Below are 19,777 nucleotides of genomic sequence, written 5' to 3'. Positions count from 1 at the left end.
AAATGCGTGCATTTTAGCGTTTGAGTCCATTTTCAAAAGTTGCTAAAAGTTCCAAATACATTTTTAAAAGTAGCTACATTTGTTGCTAGGTGCTGTTTGAAAAAAAAGTCGCCAGGGTAGTCTGAAAAGTTGCTAAATCTAGCAACACAATTGCTACGTTGGTATCACTGCATATAGCGCCCTCCATAGGTTGTCGTCGACAATGCAGGTAAAGAGTTTTATTCTGGATGATTTAAAGAATATCGGTGAAAAGACTAACCGGCAGGTACGTATCAGTCACATAATGGCACATTGATATCTAATCAAAAGTCTATTCAACATGTAGGCCTACACATCTACAAAGTCAGGGAGAGGATAGCAAATCAATATCTGTATCAATTCATTTATAATGATACCATTTCCGATATGGGATGCACCTGTTGGTTGATGGATAGGGGAAAGTTATGTGCTTACACCTATATCAGCTCAATCATTACGCAACCTGAAGGGAGGAATGCAGGAGGCTTTTAATTCGAAAACGCCCCGTGACGAGGCTAATATCTAGCTACGTCATCTGTTTTCATGCCGTGTCTGTTTAGCTGTCAATCATATGGGTCCAACGTGGACGATTTATAAAGGCAGCAACGCCGGTGATAGGACTGTAGGGACGCTAATAGAAATAAAGAAAAACTCCCAGGTAAACACAATATTATTTTAGGAGGCTGTTGCTGAGTGAGAGGTGTGTGTTGAGACTGAGCGCTGCAGGAGGCAGCAGAGTGTGAGCAGTGTTGCCAACTCCTCAGTAAGGAAAGTAGCTATTGGCTGTCCTAAAAGTCGCTAAGTTGGCAACACTGAGTATGAGTGAGAGGAGACGAGGCAGTGTGAGTGAGAGGAGACGAGGCAGCACGAGTGAGAGGAGACGAGGCAGCACGAGTGTGAGTGAGAGGAGACGAGGCAGCACGAGTGTGAGTGAGAGGAGACAAGGCAGCATGAGTGTGAGTGAGAGGAGACAAGGCAGCACGAGTGTGAGTGAGAGGAGACAAGGCAGCACGAGTGTGAGTGAGAGGAGACAAGGCAGCACGAGTGTGAGTGAGAGGAGACAAGGCAGCACGAGTGTGAGTGAGAGGAGACGAGGCAGCACGAGTGTGAGTGAGAGGAGACAAGGCAGCACGAGTGTGAGTGAGAGGAGACGAGGCAGCACGAGTGTGAGTGAGAGGAGACAAGGCAGCACGAGTGTGAGTGAGAGGAGACAAGGCAGCACGAGTGTGAGTGAGAGGAGACAAGGCAGCATGAGTGAGAGGAGACAAGGCAGCACGAGTGTGAGTGAGAGGAGACGAGGCAGCACGAGTGTGAGTGAGAGGAGACGAGGCAGCATGAGTGTGAGTGAGAGGAGACGAGGCAGCATGAGTGTGAGTGAGAGGAGACAAGGCAGCACGAGTGTGAGTGAGAGGAGACGAGGCAGCACAAGTGTGAGTGAGAGGAGACGAGGCAGCACGAGTGTGAGGAGACGAGGCAGCACGAGTGCACATCGTGACAACATTTGACCAGTTGTAGGTAGGCTATTTAGATTGTCATTATGGAAACACATATTTCCAACCCTTTTTCCATAAAACATATAAAAAGTTGTTAGACATTTGCTAATGTAACAGTTTAACTTTAGACCGTCCCCTCGCCCCGGGCGCGAACCAGGGACCCTCTGCACACATCAACAACAGTCACCCACAAAGCGTCGTTACCCATCGCTCCACAAAGGCCGCGGCCCTTGCAGAGCAAGGGGAACCACTACTTCAAGGTCTCAAAGCGAGTGACGTAACCGATTGAAACGCTATTAGCGCGCACCACAGCTAACTAGCTAGCCATTTCACATCCGTTACACTGACCCATTGTATGCTTCAATACAACTACATGAAACAGTTGATATAGTCCTGGTTGAGGGCAGTGTCTCAAACATACCACAGGACTCCTATCAAATACAGATTGAGCTCTGAATGTCTGAATGATCATTAATCTATGTTTATGAGAGTTCAATTGAGAAGTTATCTTCTGATTGCTAATATGTAACACGTGCTGACTTCATGGTGTACTACTGTAACCAATTAGATGAGTATAAATTGCATTTTTATGTTTATGATGAAAAGTCATCAAATAATTGTTGATACATGTGCTGACTGACCTCATGGCTGTCCTGTTGTCATAGCAGTTTGTTGGGCGGGGCGGGGTCATGTTGTGGGCGGGGCGGGGTCATGTTGTGGGCGGGGCAAGGTCGTGTTGTGGGCGGGGTCATGTTGTGGGTGGGGCGGGGTCATGTTGTGGGCGGGGCGGGATCATGTTGTGGGGTTAGGGTTAATGTTATTTAATTGTCATGACTGGCCTGTTTGAGTCAGGTTACCTTGGACCACAGTCCTACAGAGATAGCTCTCACACCCACCAGAGGTGGGGGGTTTTATGACACCTCATGCCCATTGTAAATCGTAAGGCAGCAGACAAAATCAAATAAAATGTTATTGGTCACATACACATGGTTAGCAAATGTTATTGGTCACATACACATGGTTAGCAGATGTTAATGGTCACATACACATGGTTAGCAGATGTTAATGGTCACATACACATGGTTAGCAGATGTTAATGGTCACATGGTTAGCAGATGTTAATGGTCACATACACATGGTTAGCAGATGTTAATGGTCACATACACATGGTTAGCAGATGTTAATGGTCACATACACATGGTTAGCAGATGTTATTGGTCACATGGTTAGCAGATGTTAATGGTCACATACACATGGTTAGCAGATGTTAATGGTCACATACACATGGTTAGCAGATGTTAATGGTCACATACACATGGTTAGCAGATGTTATTGGTCACATGGTTAGCAGATGTTATTGGTCACATGGTTAGCAGATGTTATTGGTGACATGGTTAGCAGATGTTAATGGTCACATACACATGGTTAGCAGATGTTAATGGTCACATACACATGGTTAGCAGATGTTAATGGTCACATACACATGGTTAGCAGATGTTATTGGTGACATGGTTAGCAGATGTTAATGGTCACATACACATGGTTAGCAGATGTTAATGGTCACATACACATGGTTAGCAGATGTTATTGGTGACATGGTTAGCAGATGTTATTGGTCACATGGTTAGCAGATGTTATTGGTCACATGGTTAGCAGATGTTATTGGTCACATGGTTAGCAGATGTTATTGGTGACATGGTTAGCAGATGTTAATGGTCACATACACATGGTTAGCAGATGTTAATGGTCACATACACATGGTTAGCAGATGTTAATGGTCACATACACATGGTTAGCAGATGTTATTGGTGACATGGTTAGCAGATGTTAATGGTCACATACACATGGTTAGCAGATGTTAATGGTCACATACACATGGTTAGCAGATGTTATTGGTCACATGGTTAGCAGATGTTAATGGTCACATACACATGGTTAGCAGATGTTATTGGTCACATGGTTAGTAGATGTTATTGGTCACATACACATGGTTAGCAGATGTTAATGGTCACATACACATGGTTAGCAGATGTTATTGGTCACATGGTTAGCAGATGTTAATGGTCACATACACATGGTTAGCAGATGTTATTGGTCACATGGTTAGCAGATGTTAATGGTCACATACACATGGTTAGCAGATGTTATTGGTCACATGGTTAGCAGATGTTATTGGTCACATGGTTAGCAGATGTTATTGGTGACATGGTTAGCAGATGTTAATGGTCACATACACATGGTTAGCAGATGTTAATGGTCACATACACATGGTTAGCAGATGTTATTGGTCACATACACATGGTTAGCAGATGTTATTGGTCACATACACGTGGTTAACAGATGTTATTGGTCACATACACATGGTTAGCAGATGTTATTGGTCACATACACATGGTTAGCAGATGTTATTGGTCACATGGTTAGCAGATGTTAATGGTCACATACACATGGTTAGCAGATGTTAATGGTCACATACACATGGTTAGCAGATGTTAATGTGAGTGTAGTGAAATGCTTCTAGATACAACAGTGCAGCAGTATCTAACAGGTAATATCTAACAAATTCCACAACAAAACCTAATATCTAACAAATTCCACAACAAAACCTAATACACACAATCTAGTAAAGGAATGGGATGAGAAGATATAAGTATAAAATATATGGATGAGCAGTGACAGAGCGGCTAAGATGCAATAGATAGTAAAGAATAGATAGTGAAGGATACAGTATACATTATATACATATGAGATGAGTAATGTGAGATGTAAACATTCTTAAAGTGACATTATTAAAGTGACTAGTGTTGTATTTATTAAAGTGGCCAATGATATCGTCTGTAGGTAGGCAGCCGCCTCTCTCTGCTAGTGGTGGCTGTTTAACAATCTGATGGCCTTGAGATAGAGACTGAAAAACAGCTTCTCGGTGCTTTGATGCACCTGTACTGACCTCACCTTCTGGATGATAGCGGGCTGAACAGGCAGTGGCTCGGGTGGTTGTTGTCCTTGATGATCTTTTTGGCCTTCCTGTGACATCGGGTGGTGTAGGTGTCCTGGAGGGCAGGTAGTTTGCCCCCGGTGATGCGTTGTGCAGACCGCACCACCCTCTGGAGAGCCTTGCGGTTGTGGGCGGTGCAGACGCCGTACCAGGCTGTGATACAGCCCGACAGGATGCTCTCAATTGTGCATCTATAAATGTTAGTGAGGGTTTTAAGTGACAAGCCAAAAATGTTCAGCCTCCTGAGGTTTTTTATTTGATTTTACCTTTATTTAACCAGGCAAGTCAGTTAAGAACAAATTCTTATTTTCAATGACGGTCTAGGAACAGTGGGTTAACTGCCTTGTTCAGGTGCAGAACGACATATTTGTGCCTTGTCAGCTCGGGGGTTTGAACTTGCAACATTTCGGTTACTAGTCCAACGCTCTAACCACTAGGCTACGCTGCCACCCCAAGGTTGAAGAGGCACTGTCTATGTGTGTGGACCATTTCAGTTTGTCAGTGTTGTGACCACAGAGAAACTTAACTTTCCACCCTCTCCACTGTTGTCCCGTCGATGTGGATAGGGGGGTGTTCCCTTTGCTGTTACCTGAAGTCCACGATCATCTCTTTTGTTTTGCTTGTTTTGCTGAGTTTATTTTCCTGACACCACACTCCGAGGGCCCTCACCTCCTCCCTGTAGGCCGTCTCGTCGTTGTAGGTAATCAAGCCCACTACTGTTGTGTTATGTCGTCTGCAAACTTGATGATTGAGTTGGAGGCGTGCATGGCCAAATCCTTTGTCCTTTCAGTGTGAAGGATTGGAATGTGTGAGTGGGCCCTATGGAGAATCTAACTCAGAACGGTAACTTGCGATAAATGGACTTCGGGACAAATATTTAATCAGCCAAAATGGTAATAACGATAGATGGAATATGAAAATTTATGTCGTATTTGTGATGTTATTAAAAGTTAAATGACGACGTTATAACGAAAACATTCCAACTTGAAGAGTTTCCATAATATGCACATGTTTACATATTGTACATTGTGTGTAAAATGTCCAGATCAAAGAGAATGTTTTTGTAAAAGTGAACTGTGAAATTAGTTGTCTAAACTTGATCAGAGGACAACCTTGACGCCTTGCCTCGTAACTACATACGCCCAGAGAACTTGCCATAAAGGTTGGAAACATACTCCGAAGACCTACTTTCAGAACAAAGGTGAGGAAACAGACCACTAAGAGAAAGGACACTGACATCTTGTGGACAATCAGAGAGTTGCGGTAACCAAAGAGGTGCTGACATCAGAGGAGAAGGTGAACTCGGTCCACGAAGGGACACCCCATCGGAGACCATCGACAAGTAATTACATCATTATATTCTGACCCATAAGAGCGGCAGTTTGGGGTAAGGTGTTAGGGCTAAACTAAGCATAGTTTACAAATGTATCCAAGTGTGCTTTTCTCACATGCACTCTCTTTATAAATCCCCATTTTGTGTAACGTGTCATATTGTGTTGGTCCGCTAGGGACCTGTTTCTTATTTAGTGAGACTCGGGTTTGTGCAGATTCAACGAATTATGCAACGTTCATAATGAGACTGCAGAGGAAATTAATTAATTGGCGACTGTTGTAGAATCGATATTCTGATATTCTTTGAGTTAATTTGGGAAACGGACACTCATTAAAAATGAACTTTTCCCATGGTGCCTCAGGTTACTGAGTTAATGATTACCTGATTAATTGAATCACGTAATTATAAACAGTTAATCATTCGATGAACAGCAGTCGTCACAATCAATACAACGTCACGACATTATGATAGTCGATACTGCTATTCTAGTTAACAAACAGATTACCGACCATTTCCAATTCCACCGTACCTTCTCCGCTATGCAATCTGGTTTCAGAGCTGGTCATGGGTGCACCTCAGCCACGCTCAAGGTCCTAAACGATATCATAACCGCCATCGATAAGAGACATTACAATAACCCAGCACCAATAACCCACTACCCAGCACCAACAACCCACTACCCAGCACCAATAACCCAATACCCAGCACCAATAACCCACTACCCAGCACCAATAACCCACTACCCAGCACCAATAACCCAATACCCAGCACCAATAACCCAATACCCAGCACCAATAACCCACTACCCAGCACCAATAACCCACTACCCAGCACCAATAACCCACTACCCAGCACCAATAACCCAATACCCAGCACCAATAACCCACTACCCAGCACCAATAACCCAATACCCAGTACCAATAACCCAGCACCAGTAACCCACTACCCAGCACCAGTAACCCACTACCCAGCACCAATAACCCCATACCCAGCACCAATAACCCAGCACCAATAACCCAGTACCAGTAACCCACCACCCAGCACCAGTAACCCAGCACCAATAACCCAGTACCAGTAACCCAGCACCCAGCACCAGTAACCCAGCACCAGTAACCCAATAACCCAGCACCAGTAACCCACTACCCAGCACCAGTAACCCACTACTCAGCACCAGTAACCCACTACCCAGCACCAGTAACCCACCACCCAGCACCAGTAACCCAGCACCAGTAACCCACCACCCAGCACCAGTAACCCACCACCCAGCACCAGTAACCCACCACCCAGCACCAGTAACCCACCACCCAGCACCAGTAACCCACTACCCAGCACCAGTAACCCACCACCCAGCACCAGTAACCCACTACCCAGCACCAGTAACCCAATAACCCAGCACCAGTAACCCACCACCCAGCACCAGTAACCCACTACCCAGCACCAGTAACCCACTACCCAGCACCAGTAACCCACTAACCCAGCACCAGTAACCCAACACCCAGAACACAAGGAAACAGGGCTACGTTCCAGAACACAACGAAACAGGGCTACGTTCCAGAACACAACGAAACAGGGCTACGTTCCAGAACACAAAGAAACAGGGCTACGTTCCAGAACACAAAGAAACAGGGCTACGTTCCAGAACACAAAGAAACAGGGCTACGTTCCAGAACACAACGAAACAGGACAACGTTGCAGAACACAACGAAACAGGGCTACGTTCCAGAACACAAAGAAACAGGGCTACGTTCCAGAACACAACGAAACAGGGCAATGTTCCAGAACACAAAGAAACAGGGCTACGTTCCAGAACACAAAGAAAACAGGGCTACGATCCAGAACACAAAGAAACAGGGCTACGTTCCAGAACACAACGAAACAGGACTACGTTCCAGAACACGATGAAAACAGGGCTACGATCCAGAACACAACGAAACAGGGCTACGTTCCAGAATACAAAGAAAACAGGGCTACGATCCAGAACACAAAGAAACAGGACTACGTTCCAGAACACAACGAAACAAGGCTACGATCCAGAACACAACGAAACAGGGCTACGTTCCAGAACAACAATACATGTTCAATGAACGTCACAATCGATTAAAAAAAATCTCTAGCTGTATCGTTGAGGGTGCGTTATTGATAAGCACAGTATTCAATTTGAATTGGAAAGCAATGTTGTCTGCCTTCACGCAGCTGGACAGAGAGAGTGTCTCTCCCCTTTAGAAATCTGTTCTCCCCTGCCTGTCTAGACTACAGCCCGGACCAGCCACTGCGTTATAACCTCTTCTACAACAGTACCGATGAACTCAACCTTACAGAACAAGCACTCCGCATTCTGATACACTTCCCATCATCATCATCTACTTTATTAATACAGTATTTCTTAGATATACATCTGTTATTAATATGCGATGCTGTAGTGTAACGCCGTCCATCAATACGCCTGTGAAGTCGCCCGCCGTTTTCCGTCTGGACTATTCTGCCCTTTAGCGGACCAACAATTTGTTTCTCCTCCAGTGCCTCTACAGCCCACTACAGCCCTCTACAGCCCTCTACAGCCCTCTACGGCCCTCTACAGCCCACTACGGCCCTCTACGGCCCACTACGGCCCTCTACGGCCCACTACGGCCCACTACAGCCCACTACGGCCCACTACGGCCCTCTACAGCCCACTACAGCACTCTACAGCCCACTACAGCACTCTACAGCCCACTACGGCCCACTACAGCCCTCTACAGCCCACTACAGCACTATACAGCCCACTACAGCCCTCTACAGCCCACTACATCACTCTACAGCCCACTACAGCCCTCTACAGCCCTCTACAGCCCACTACAGCCCACTACAGCACTCTACAGCCCACTACGGCCCACTACGGCCCACTACAGCCCACTACAGCCCACTACGGCCTACTACAGCCCACTACGGCCCACTACAGCCCTCTACGGCCCACTACAGCACTCTACAGCCCTCTACAGCCCACTACCTACACTACATTTTTTTTTTTTTAATTTTATCCCCTTTTCTCCCCAATTTTCGTGGTATCCAATCGCTAGTAATTACTATCTTGTCTCATCGCTACAACTCCCGTACGGGCTCGGGAGAGACGAAGGTCGAAAGCCATGCGTCCTCCGAAGCACAACCCAACCAAGCCGCACTGCTTCTTTAACACAGCGCGCCTCCAACCCGGAAGCCAGCCGCACCAATGTGTCGGAGGAAACACCGTGCACCTGGCCCCCTTGGTTAGCACGCACTGCGCCCGGCCCGCCACAGGAGTCGCTGGAGCGCGATGAGACAAGGATATCCCTACCGGCCAAACCCACCCTAACCCGGACGACGCTAGCCCAATTGTGCGTCGCCCCACGGACCTCCCGGTCGCGGCCGGCTGCGACAGAGCCTGGGCGCGAACCCAGAGACTCTGGTGGCGCAGTTAGCACTGCGATGCAGTGCCCTAGACCACTGCGCCACCCGGGAGGCCCAGCCCACTACATCTCAGCGGTGTAGACTACACCACAGCTCCCTACACCACAGCTCCCTACACCACAGCTCCCTACACCACAGCTCCCTACACCACAGCTCCCTACACTACAGCTACCTACACTACAGCTACAACTACCTACACTACTACCTATACTAATATCTACACTACTACCTACACTACAGCTATCTACACTACTACCTGCACTACTACCTACACTACAGCTACCTACACTACTACCTACACTACTACCTACACTACTACCTACACTACTATCTACACTACAGCTACCTACACTACTACCTACACTACTACCTACACTACTACCTACACTACAGCTACCTACACTACAGCTACCTACACTACAGCTACCTACACTACTATCTACACTACAGCTACCTACACTACTACCTACACTACTATCTACACTACTATCTACACTACTACCTACACTACTACCTACACTACAGCTACCTACACTACTACCTACACTACTACCTACACTACAGCTACCTACACTACTATCTACACTACTACCTACACTACTATCTACACTACTACCTACACTACTACCTACACTACAGCTACCTACACTACTACCTACACTACTACCTACACTACTACCTACACTACTACCTACACTACTATCTACACTACTACCTACACTACTACCTACACTACTACCTACACTACTATCTACACTACAGCTACCTACACTACAGCTACCTACACTACTACCTACACTACTACCTACACTACTATCTACACTACTACCTACACTACTACCTACACTACAGCTACCTACACTACTACCTACACTACTACCTACACTACAGCTACCTACACTACTACCTACACTACTACCTACACTACAGCTACCTACACTACTACCTACACTACTACCTACACTACAGCTACCTACACTACTACCTACATTACTATCTACACTACTACCTACACTACTACCTACACTACAGCTACCTACACTACAGCTACCTACACTACAGCTACCTACACTACTACCTACACTAATACCTACACTACATCCGCCACAGGTAACTTCCACAAATCTGTGAACGATCTGAGAGACAAGGCAAGAAGGGCATTCTATGTCATCAAAAGGAACATAAAATTCGACATACTAATTAGGATCTGGCTAAAAATACTTGAATCAGTTATAGAACCCATTGCACTTTATGGTTGTGAGGTCTGGGGTCCGCTCACCAACCAATTATTCACAAAATGGGACAAAATTCAGCAAAATATCCTCAGTGTACAAGGTAAAACACCAAATAATGCATGCAGAGCAGAATTAGGCCGAGACCCGCTAATTATCAAAATCCAGAAAAGAGCCGTTAAATTCTACAACCACCTAAAAGGAAGCGATTCCCAAACCTTCCGTAACAAAGCCATCACCTACAGAGAGATGAACCTGGAGAAGAGTCCCCTAAGCAAGCTGGTCCTGGGGCTCTGTTCACAAACAGACCCAGAAATAACGAAAGCCCAAGGACAGCAACACAATTAGACCCAACCAAATCATGAGAAAACAAAAAGCGAATTACTTGACACATTGGAAAGAATTAACAAAAAAACAGAGCAAACTAGAATGCTATTTGTCCCTAAACAGAGAGTACACAGTGGCAGAATACCTGACCACTGTGACTGACCCAAACTTAAGGAAAGCTTTGACTATGTACAGACTCAGTGACCATAGCCTTGCTATTGAGAAAATCTGTCTGCCTGTATCTCTCTTATCTCTGTTTCTGTCTGCCTGTATCAATGCTTGTATCTCTGTTTCTGTCTGCCTGTATCTCTGTTTCTGTCTGCCTGTATCTCTCTTATCTCTGTTTCTGTCTGCCTGTATCAATGCTTGTATCTCTGTTTCTGTCTGCCTGTATCTCTGTTTCTGTCTGCCTGTATCTCTGTTTCTGTCTGCTTTTATCTCTGTTTATGTCTGCCTGTATGTCTGCCTACACATCAGAACATCTTCTCCAGATGAACAATCCTGTTGTAAAGGGTGCTAGCTGCTAGCTTGCTGGGGCTGGCTCAGTGTGGTGTAAAGGGTGCTAGCTGCTAGCTTGCTGGGGCTGGCTCAGTGTGGTGTAAAGGGTGCTAGCTGCTAGCTTGCTGGGGCTGGCTCAGTGTGGTGTAAAGGGTGCTAGCTGCTAGCTTGCTGGGGCTGGCTCAGTGTGGTGTAAAGGGTGCTAGCTGCTAGCTTGCTGGGGCTGGCTCAGTGTGGTGTAAAGGGTGCTAGCTGCTAGCTTGCTGGGGCTGGCTCAGTGTGGTGTAAAGGGTGCTAGCTGCTAGCTTGCTGGGGCTGGCTCAGTGTGGTGTAAAGGGTGCTAGCTGCTAGCTTGCTGGGGCTGGCTCAGTGTGGTGTAAAGGGTGCTAGCTGCTAGCTTGCTGGGGCTGGCTCAGTGTGGTGTAAAGGGTGCTAGGTGCTAGCTTGCTGGGGCTGGCTCAGTGTGGGAGGAGCATGTGGGTGCATTTATTTATATTACACTGTGCTCTGCTGAAAGATCTCATTGTGTTATTAATTAATTATCAATGATAAGATAATGCTGTAATTATCAATGATAAGATCATTATCAGGTTTCAGGTAAGACCCAAGTGCAGACTATGTTGAAGTAACAATGTTTATAGTAACAACAGGGGCATGCTAAACGACAGGTCCAGGCCGGCAGAGGTCGGTAAACCAGAGTAGAGGCCAAGGGACAGGATGGCAGGCCCAGGGTCAGGTAAGACAGAGGTCGGTAAACCAGAGTAGAGGCTAAGGTACAGGACGGCAGGCCCAGGGTCAGATCAGACAGAGGTCGGTAATCCAGAGTAGAGGCTAAGGTACAGGGTCAGGTCAGACGCAAGGAGAGAAGGGAGAACAGCGACGACGCCGGGGTTCGCGGTCACAAGGAAAGCCCAAAAGACAGCCCTAAAAAAAAAATGGGGGGTGGGAAACGGGGTGGTCGGCGGAGCCGAGGTGTGAACCAGTGACAACATGGGAAGAGGTAGAGAGGTGGTCGGTCGACCCAGGGAGAGTGCCAGAGCCCGCCTGGGAGTCGATGGAACAGTGTGAGGAGGGATACCGGAGAATGGAGTTGGCGAGGAGTACGCGGCAACGCAGGCGTTTGGAGGAGCGTGTTACCAGTCCGGTGCAATCTGTGCCGGTCCCACGCATCAGGCCTCCAGTGCGCCTCCCCAGTCCGGTACGTCCTGTGTCTGCTCCTCGCGCTCGCCCTGAGGTGCGTGTCGCCAGTCCGGTACCACCAGTGCCGGCCCCACGCAGCAGGCTTCCTGCGACGATCCCCAGTCCGGAGCTTCCGGCGACAGTTCCCAGTCCGGAGCTTCCGGCGACAGTTAACGACGGGCCACGGTCCGGAACCTCCTGAGACGGTCTACGGTCCGGAATCTCCTGAGACGGTCTGCGGTCCGGAGCCTCCAGCGACGGTCTGCGGTCCGGAGCCTCCAGCGACGGTCTGCGGTCCGGAGCCTCCAGCGACGGTCTGCGGTCCGGAGCCTCCAGCGACGGTCGGCAATCCAGAGCCTTCAGCAGGCGTTCTTAGTCCAGAGCCTCCTGAGACGATCTACGGTCCGGTTCCTCCGGCGACGATCCCCGGTCCGGAGCCTCCGGCGACGATCCACGGTCCGGTGCCTCCAGCGACGACCCACGGTCCGGAGCTTCCGGCAACGATCCCCGCACCAGAGCTGCCGTGGAGGATGAAGTATCTGCGAGCGGAGTGGGTACTTCGCCCCGCACCGGAGCCGCCCCCGACGTCCTGTGTCATTCGTAGATGCCCACCCGGACCCTCCCCTATTGAGTCAGGTTTTTGCGGTCGGAGTCCGCACCTTTGGGGGGGGGGGGGGGGTACTGTCACGCCCTGACCATAGAGAGCTGTTTATTCTCTATGTTGGTCGGGGCGTGATAGTGACTAGGGTGGGTCATCTAGGTGATTAATGGTTTATGTTGGCCTGGTATGCTTCCCAATCAGAGACAGCTGTTTACTGATTGGGGATCATATTTAGGCAGCCATTTCCCCTTTTGTTCGGTGTTCATTTAAATAGAAGAAAATGTACGCCTACTACGCTGCACCTTGGCCCTTATGACGAACCTGACAGATAAAATAAAGATTTTTCATCCCTTTGACTTTCTGACTGTCTTTAAGAAATTACATGAAGCCACTACACTTTCAGCAACTTTAGGGTGATCTCTGTAGAACCACTGTAAATTAAATGTTTAGGGTGATCTCTATAGAACCACTGTAAATTAAATGTTTAGGGTGATCTCTATAGAACCACTGTAAATTACAAGTTTAGGGTGATCTCTATAGAACCACTGTAAATTAAATGTTTAGGGTGATCTCTATAGAACCACTGTAAATTACAAGTTTAGGGTGATCTCTATAGAACCACTGTAAATTAAATGTTTAGGGTGATCTCTATAGAACCACTGTAAATTACAAGTTTAGGGTGATCTCTATAGAACCACTGTAAATTAAATGTTTAGGGTGATCTCTATAGAACCACTGTAAATTAAATGTTTAGGGTGATCTCTATAGAACCACTGTAAATTACAAGTTTAGGGTGATCTCTATAGAACCACTGTAAATTAAATGTTTAGGGTGATCTCTGTAGAACCACTGTAAATTAAATGTTTAGGGTGATCTCTATAGAACCACTGTAAATTACAAGTTTAGGTTGAGCAACTCAAAACCACAGTTTTTTTTATTAGATTTTTTTAAATGTAGATGATAAATCCCTTTTGTTTTATTCAAGATCGTCCTTAATTTCCAAACGAATTATCTGACAAATACTGGTTTCTATTAGCAGAGGGAGTGGTCCTCTATAACATGGTTGACTCTCTCAGAGCTGTGGAATGACTGTGTGTGGTTGTTCCTGGAATCAGACCAACAGCTCCATCATTTCCAGAGTCTCTCATATAAACACATTAGTCCTCTAATCTAATGGAGTATGTATAGGGAGGGTCTCTACTCTGAGCCACTTCTCTGGCTGTCTGGCCCACAGCAATGCTCATGCAGTCTGACAATTATCAACTAAACTCATTCAAATGAACACAAATCGACTTCCCTGTAACAATATTGGTGCAGTATATCAACTCTGTGCTAAATGTTCAGGATTTCAAATCAGCCATTTCATGAAAGTTGAATACCCAGTGAAATGTCAAGTCTCAGTTAGAATCTGATGGATTGTTGTCTCTCTTGTCGTGATGTGTGTTTTGTCCTATATTTTTATTTTATTTATTTATATTTTTAATCCGAGCCCCCGTCCCTGCAGGAGGCCTTTTGCCTTTTGGTAGGCCGTCATTGTAAATAAGAATGTGTTCCTAACTGACTTGCCTCGTTAAATAAAGGTTCAACCAAATAAATAAAATAACAATTATGACATGGTCTGGAGACATAGAAGTTTTATATCCATCACGACCTCATCAACAGTCTATTGATGGTAATTGGTTTGATCACTGAGACCATCACAGAGACCATCACAGAGACCATCACTGATAACATCACAGAGACCATCGCAGAGACCATCGCAGAGACCATCACTGAGACCATCACAGAGACCTCATCTCCACGAGTATCATTATTAGCACAGTAGTATGGAGGACTGGTAACATATTGGACTATACACTGCTACATAGTAGTGTGGAGGACTGGTAACATATTGGACTATACACTGCTACATAGTAGTGTGGAGGACTGGTAACATATTGGACTATACACACTACATACTGTGATGTCTGTCTGTCTTACTGTCTCTTTGTAATGTGATGCTGCCAGACCCCCCATTAGTGCTCAGAATCAATACGATGGCTCCCTATCTCTCCCTATCTCCCCTATCTCTCCCCTGTCTGCACGTTGACATCCGGTCTATGTCCCAAATGGCACCCTATTCAGTGCACTTTTTACCACGGCCCATAGGCCTCTGGTTTAAAGTAGTGCACTATAGGGAATATGGTGCCATTTGGGACACACATTAGGATACTACCTCGTTGAATGATAGGATACTACCTTGTTGAATGATAGGATACTACCTTGTTGAATGATAGGATACTACCTCGTTGAATGACAGACTACTACCTTGTTGAATGATAGGATACTACCTTGTTGAATGATAGGATGCTACCTTGTTGAATGATAGGATACTACCTTGTTGAATGATAGACTACTACCTCGTTGAATGATAGGATACTACCTCGTTGAATGATAGACTACTACCTCGTTGAATGATATATTACTACCTTGTTGAATGTTAGGATACTACCTTGTTGAATGATAGGCTACTACCTCGTTGAATGATAGGATACTACCTTGTTGAATGATAGGATACTACCTTGTTGAATGATAGACTACTACCTCGTTGAATTATATATTACTACCTTGTTGAATGATATATTACTACCTCGTTGAATGATAGACTACTACCTCGTTGAATGATAGGATACTACCTCGTTGAATGATAGCTTACTACCTCGTTGAATGATAGACTACTACCTCGTTGAATGACAGGATACTACCTCGTTGAATGATAGGCTACTACCTCGTTGAATGATAGGGTACTACCTCGTTGAATGATAGGATACTACCTCGTTGAATGACAGCCTACTACCTCGTTGAATGATAGGTTACTACCTCGTTGAATGATATATTACTACCTTGTTGAATGATAGGTTACTACCTCGTTGAATGATAGGTTACTACCTCGTTGAATGATAGGTTACTACCTCGTTGAATGATAGGATACTACCTCGTTGAATGATAGACTACTACCTCGTTGAATGACAGGATACTACCTCGTTGAATGATAGGATACTACCTCGTTGAATGATAGACTACTACCTTGTTGAATGACAGGATACTACCTTGTTGAATGATAGGATACTACCTCGTTGAATGATAGGATAATACCTCGTTGAATGTTAGGTTACTACCTCGTTGAATGACAGGCTACTACCTCGTTGAATGATAGGATACTATCTCGTTGAATGATAGGATACTACCTCATTGAATGTTAGGTTACTACCTCGTTGAATGACAGGCTACTACCTCGTTGAATGATAGGATACTACCTCGTTGAATGATAGGATACTACCTCGTTGAATGACAGGCTACTACCTCGTTGAATGATAGGATACTACCTCGTTGAATGACAGGATACTACCTCGTTGAATGATAGGATACTACCTCTTGAATGTTAGGATACTACCTCGTTGAATGATATACTACTGCCTCGTTGAATGATAGGATACTACCTCGTTGAATTATAGGCTACTACCTCGTGAATGATAGGCTACTACCTCGTTGAATGATAGGATACTACCTTGTTGAATGACAGGCTACTACCTCGTTGAATGATATACTACTACCTTGTTGAATGATAGGATACTACCTCGTTGAATGATATACTACTACCTCGTTGAATGATAGGATACTACCTCGTGAATGATAGGATACTACCTCGTTGAATGATATACTACTACCTCGTGAATGATAGGCTACTACCTTGTTGAAGGATATACTACTACCTCGTGAATGATAGGCTACTACCTCGTTGAATGATATACTACTACCTCGTTGAATGATAGGCTACTACCTCGTTGAATGATATACTACTACCTTGTTGAATGATATACTACTACCTCGTTGAATGATAGACTACTACCTCGTTGAATGATAGGATACTACCTCGTTGAATGATAGCTTACTACCTCGTTGAATGATAGACTACTACCTCGTTGAATGACAGGATACTACCTCGTTGAATGATAGGCTACTACCTCGTTGAATGATAGGGTACTACCTCGTTGAATGATAGGATACTACCTCGTTGAATGACAGCCTACTACCTCGTTGAATGATAGGTTACTACCTCGTTGAATGATATATTACTACCTTGTTGAATGATAGGTTACTACCTCGTTGAATGATAGGTTACTACCTCGTTGAATGATAGGTTACTACCTCGTTGAATGATAGGATACTACCTCGTTGAATGATAGACTACTACCTCGTTGAATGACAGGATACTACCTCGTTGAATGATAGGATACTACCTCGTTGAATGATAGACTACTACCTTGTTGAATGACAGGATACTACCTTGTTGAATGATAGGATACTACCTCGTTGAATGATAGGATAATACCTCGTTGAATGTTAGGTTACTACCTCGTTGAATGACAGGCTACTACCTCGTTGAATGATAGGATACTATCTCGTTGAATGATAGGATACTACCTCATTGAATGTTAGGTTACTACCTCGTTGAATGACAGGCTACTACCTCGTTGAATGATAGGATACTACCTCGTTGAATGATAGGATACTACCTCGTTGAATGACAGGCTACTACCTCGTTGAATGATAGGATACTACCTCGTTGAATGACAGGATACTACCTCGTTGAATGATAGGATACTACCTCTTGAATGTTAGGATACTACCTCGTTGAATGATATACTACTGCCTCGTTGAATGATAGGATACTACCTCGTTGAATTATAGGCTACTACCTCGTGAATGATAGGCTACTACCTCGTTGAATGATAGGATACTACCTTGTTGAATGACAGGCTACTACCTCGTTGAATGATATACTACTACCTTGTTGAATGATAGGATACTACCTCGTTGAATGATATACTACTACCTCGTTGAATGATAGGATACTACCTCGTGAATGATAGGATACTACCTCGTTGAATGATATACTACTACCTCGTGAATGATAGGCTACTACCTTGTTGAAGGATATACTACTACCTCGTGAATGATAGGCTACTACCTCGTTGAATGATATACTACTACCTCGTTGAATGATAGGCTACTACCTCGTTGAATGATATACTACTACCTTGTTGAATGATATACTACTACCTCGTTGAATGATATACTACTACCTCGTTGAATGATAGGATACTACCTCGTTGAATGATATACTACTACCTCGTTGAATGATATACTACTACCTCGTTGAATGATAGGCTACTACCTCGTGATTGATATACTACTACCTCGTGATTGATATACTACTACCTTGTTGAATGACAGGATACTACCTCGTTGAATGATATACCACTACCTCGTTGAATGATAGGCTACTACCTCGTGAATGATATACTACTACCTTGTGATTGATATACTACTACTTCGTTGAATGATATACTACTACCTCGTTGAATGATAGGCTACTACCTCGTTGAATGATAGGCTACTACCTCGTTGAATGATAGGCTACTACCTCGTGAATGATATACTACTACCTCGTGAATGATAGGCTACTACCTCGTTGAATGATATACTACTACCTCGTTGAATGATAGGCTACTACCTCGTGATTGATATACTACTACCTCGTGAATGATATACTACTACCTCGTTGAATGATAGGCTACTACCTCGTGAATGATATACTACTACCTCGTGATTGATATACTACTACCTCGTTGAATGATATACTACTACCTCGTTGAATGATATACTACTACCTCGTTGAATGATAGGCTACTACCTCGTGAATGATAGGCTACTACCTCGTTGAATGATAGGCTACTACCTCGTGAATGATATACTACTACCTCGTTGAATGATAGGCTACTACCTCGTTGAATGATAGGCTACTACCTCGTGATTGATATACTACTACCTCGTGAATGATATACTACTACCTTGTTGAATGATAGGCTACTACCTCGTGATTGATATACTACTACCTCGTTGAATGATATACTACTACCTCGTTGAATGATATACTACTACCTCGTTGAATGATAGGCTACTACCTCGTTGAATGATAGGATACTACCTCGTTGAATGATATACTACTACCTCGTTGAATGATATACTACTACCTCTGAATTATATACTACTACCTCATTGAATGATAGGCTACTACCTCGTTGAATGATAGGATACTACCTCGTTGAATGATAGGATACTACCTCGTTGAATGATATACTACTGCCTCGTGATTGATATACTACTACCTCGTTGAATGATATACTACTACCTCGTTGAATGATATACTACTACCTCGTTGAATGATAGGCTACTACCTCGTTGAATGATAGGCTACTACCTCGTTGAATGATAGGCTACTACCTCGTTGAATGATATACTACTACCTCGTTGAATGATATACTACTACCTCGTTGAATGATATACTACTACCTCGTTGAATGATAGGATACTACCTGTCACAATGGACTCATCTATTACACACAGAGTCAAGGGCAAGAGAGCAGTTCTTCACTGAGCTGACAGATCTGATCTAGGTTAACACACATAACACATATCTTATCTAGGTTAACACACATAACACAGAACTGATCTAGGTTAACACACATAACACAGATCTGATCTAGGTTAACACACATAACAAAGATCTGATCTAGGTTAACACACATAACACAGAACTGATCTAGGTTAACACACATAACACAGATCTGATCT

The sequence above is a fragment of the Salvelinus namaycush genome, unplaced genomic scaffold (assembly GCF_016432855.1).
Source record: "Salvelinus namaycush isolate Seneca unplaced genomic scaffold, SaNama_1.0 Scaffold532, whole genome shotgun sequence".
Classification (NCBI taxonomy): Eukaryota; Metazoa; Chordata; class Actinopteri; order Salmoniformes; family Salmonidae; genus Salvelinus; species Salvelinus namaycush.
The sequence above is the reverse complement of the archived record's forward strand: the minus strand, read 5'-3'. Positions refer to the sequence as shown.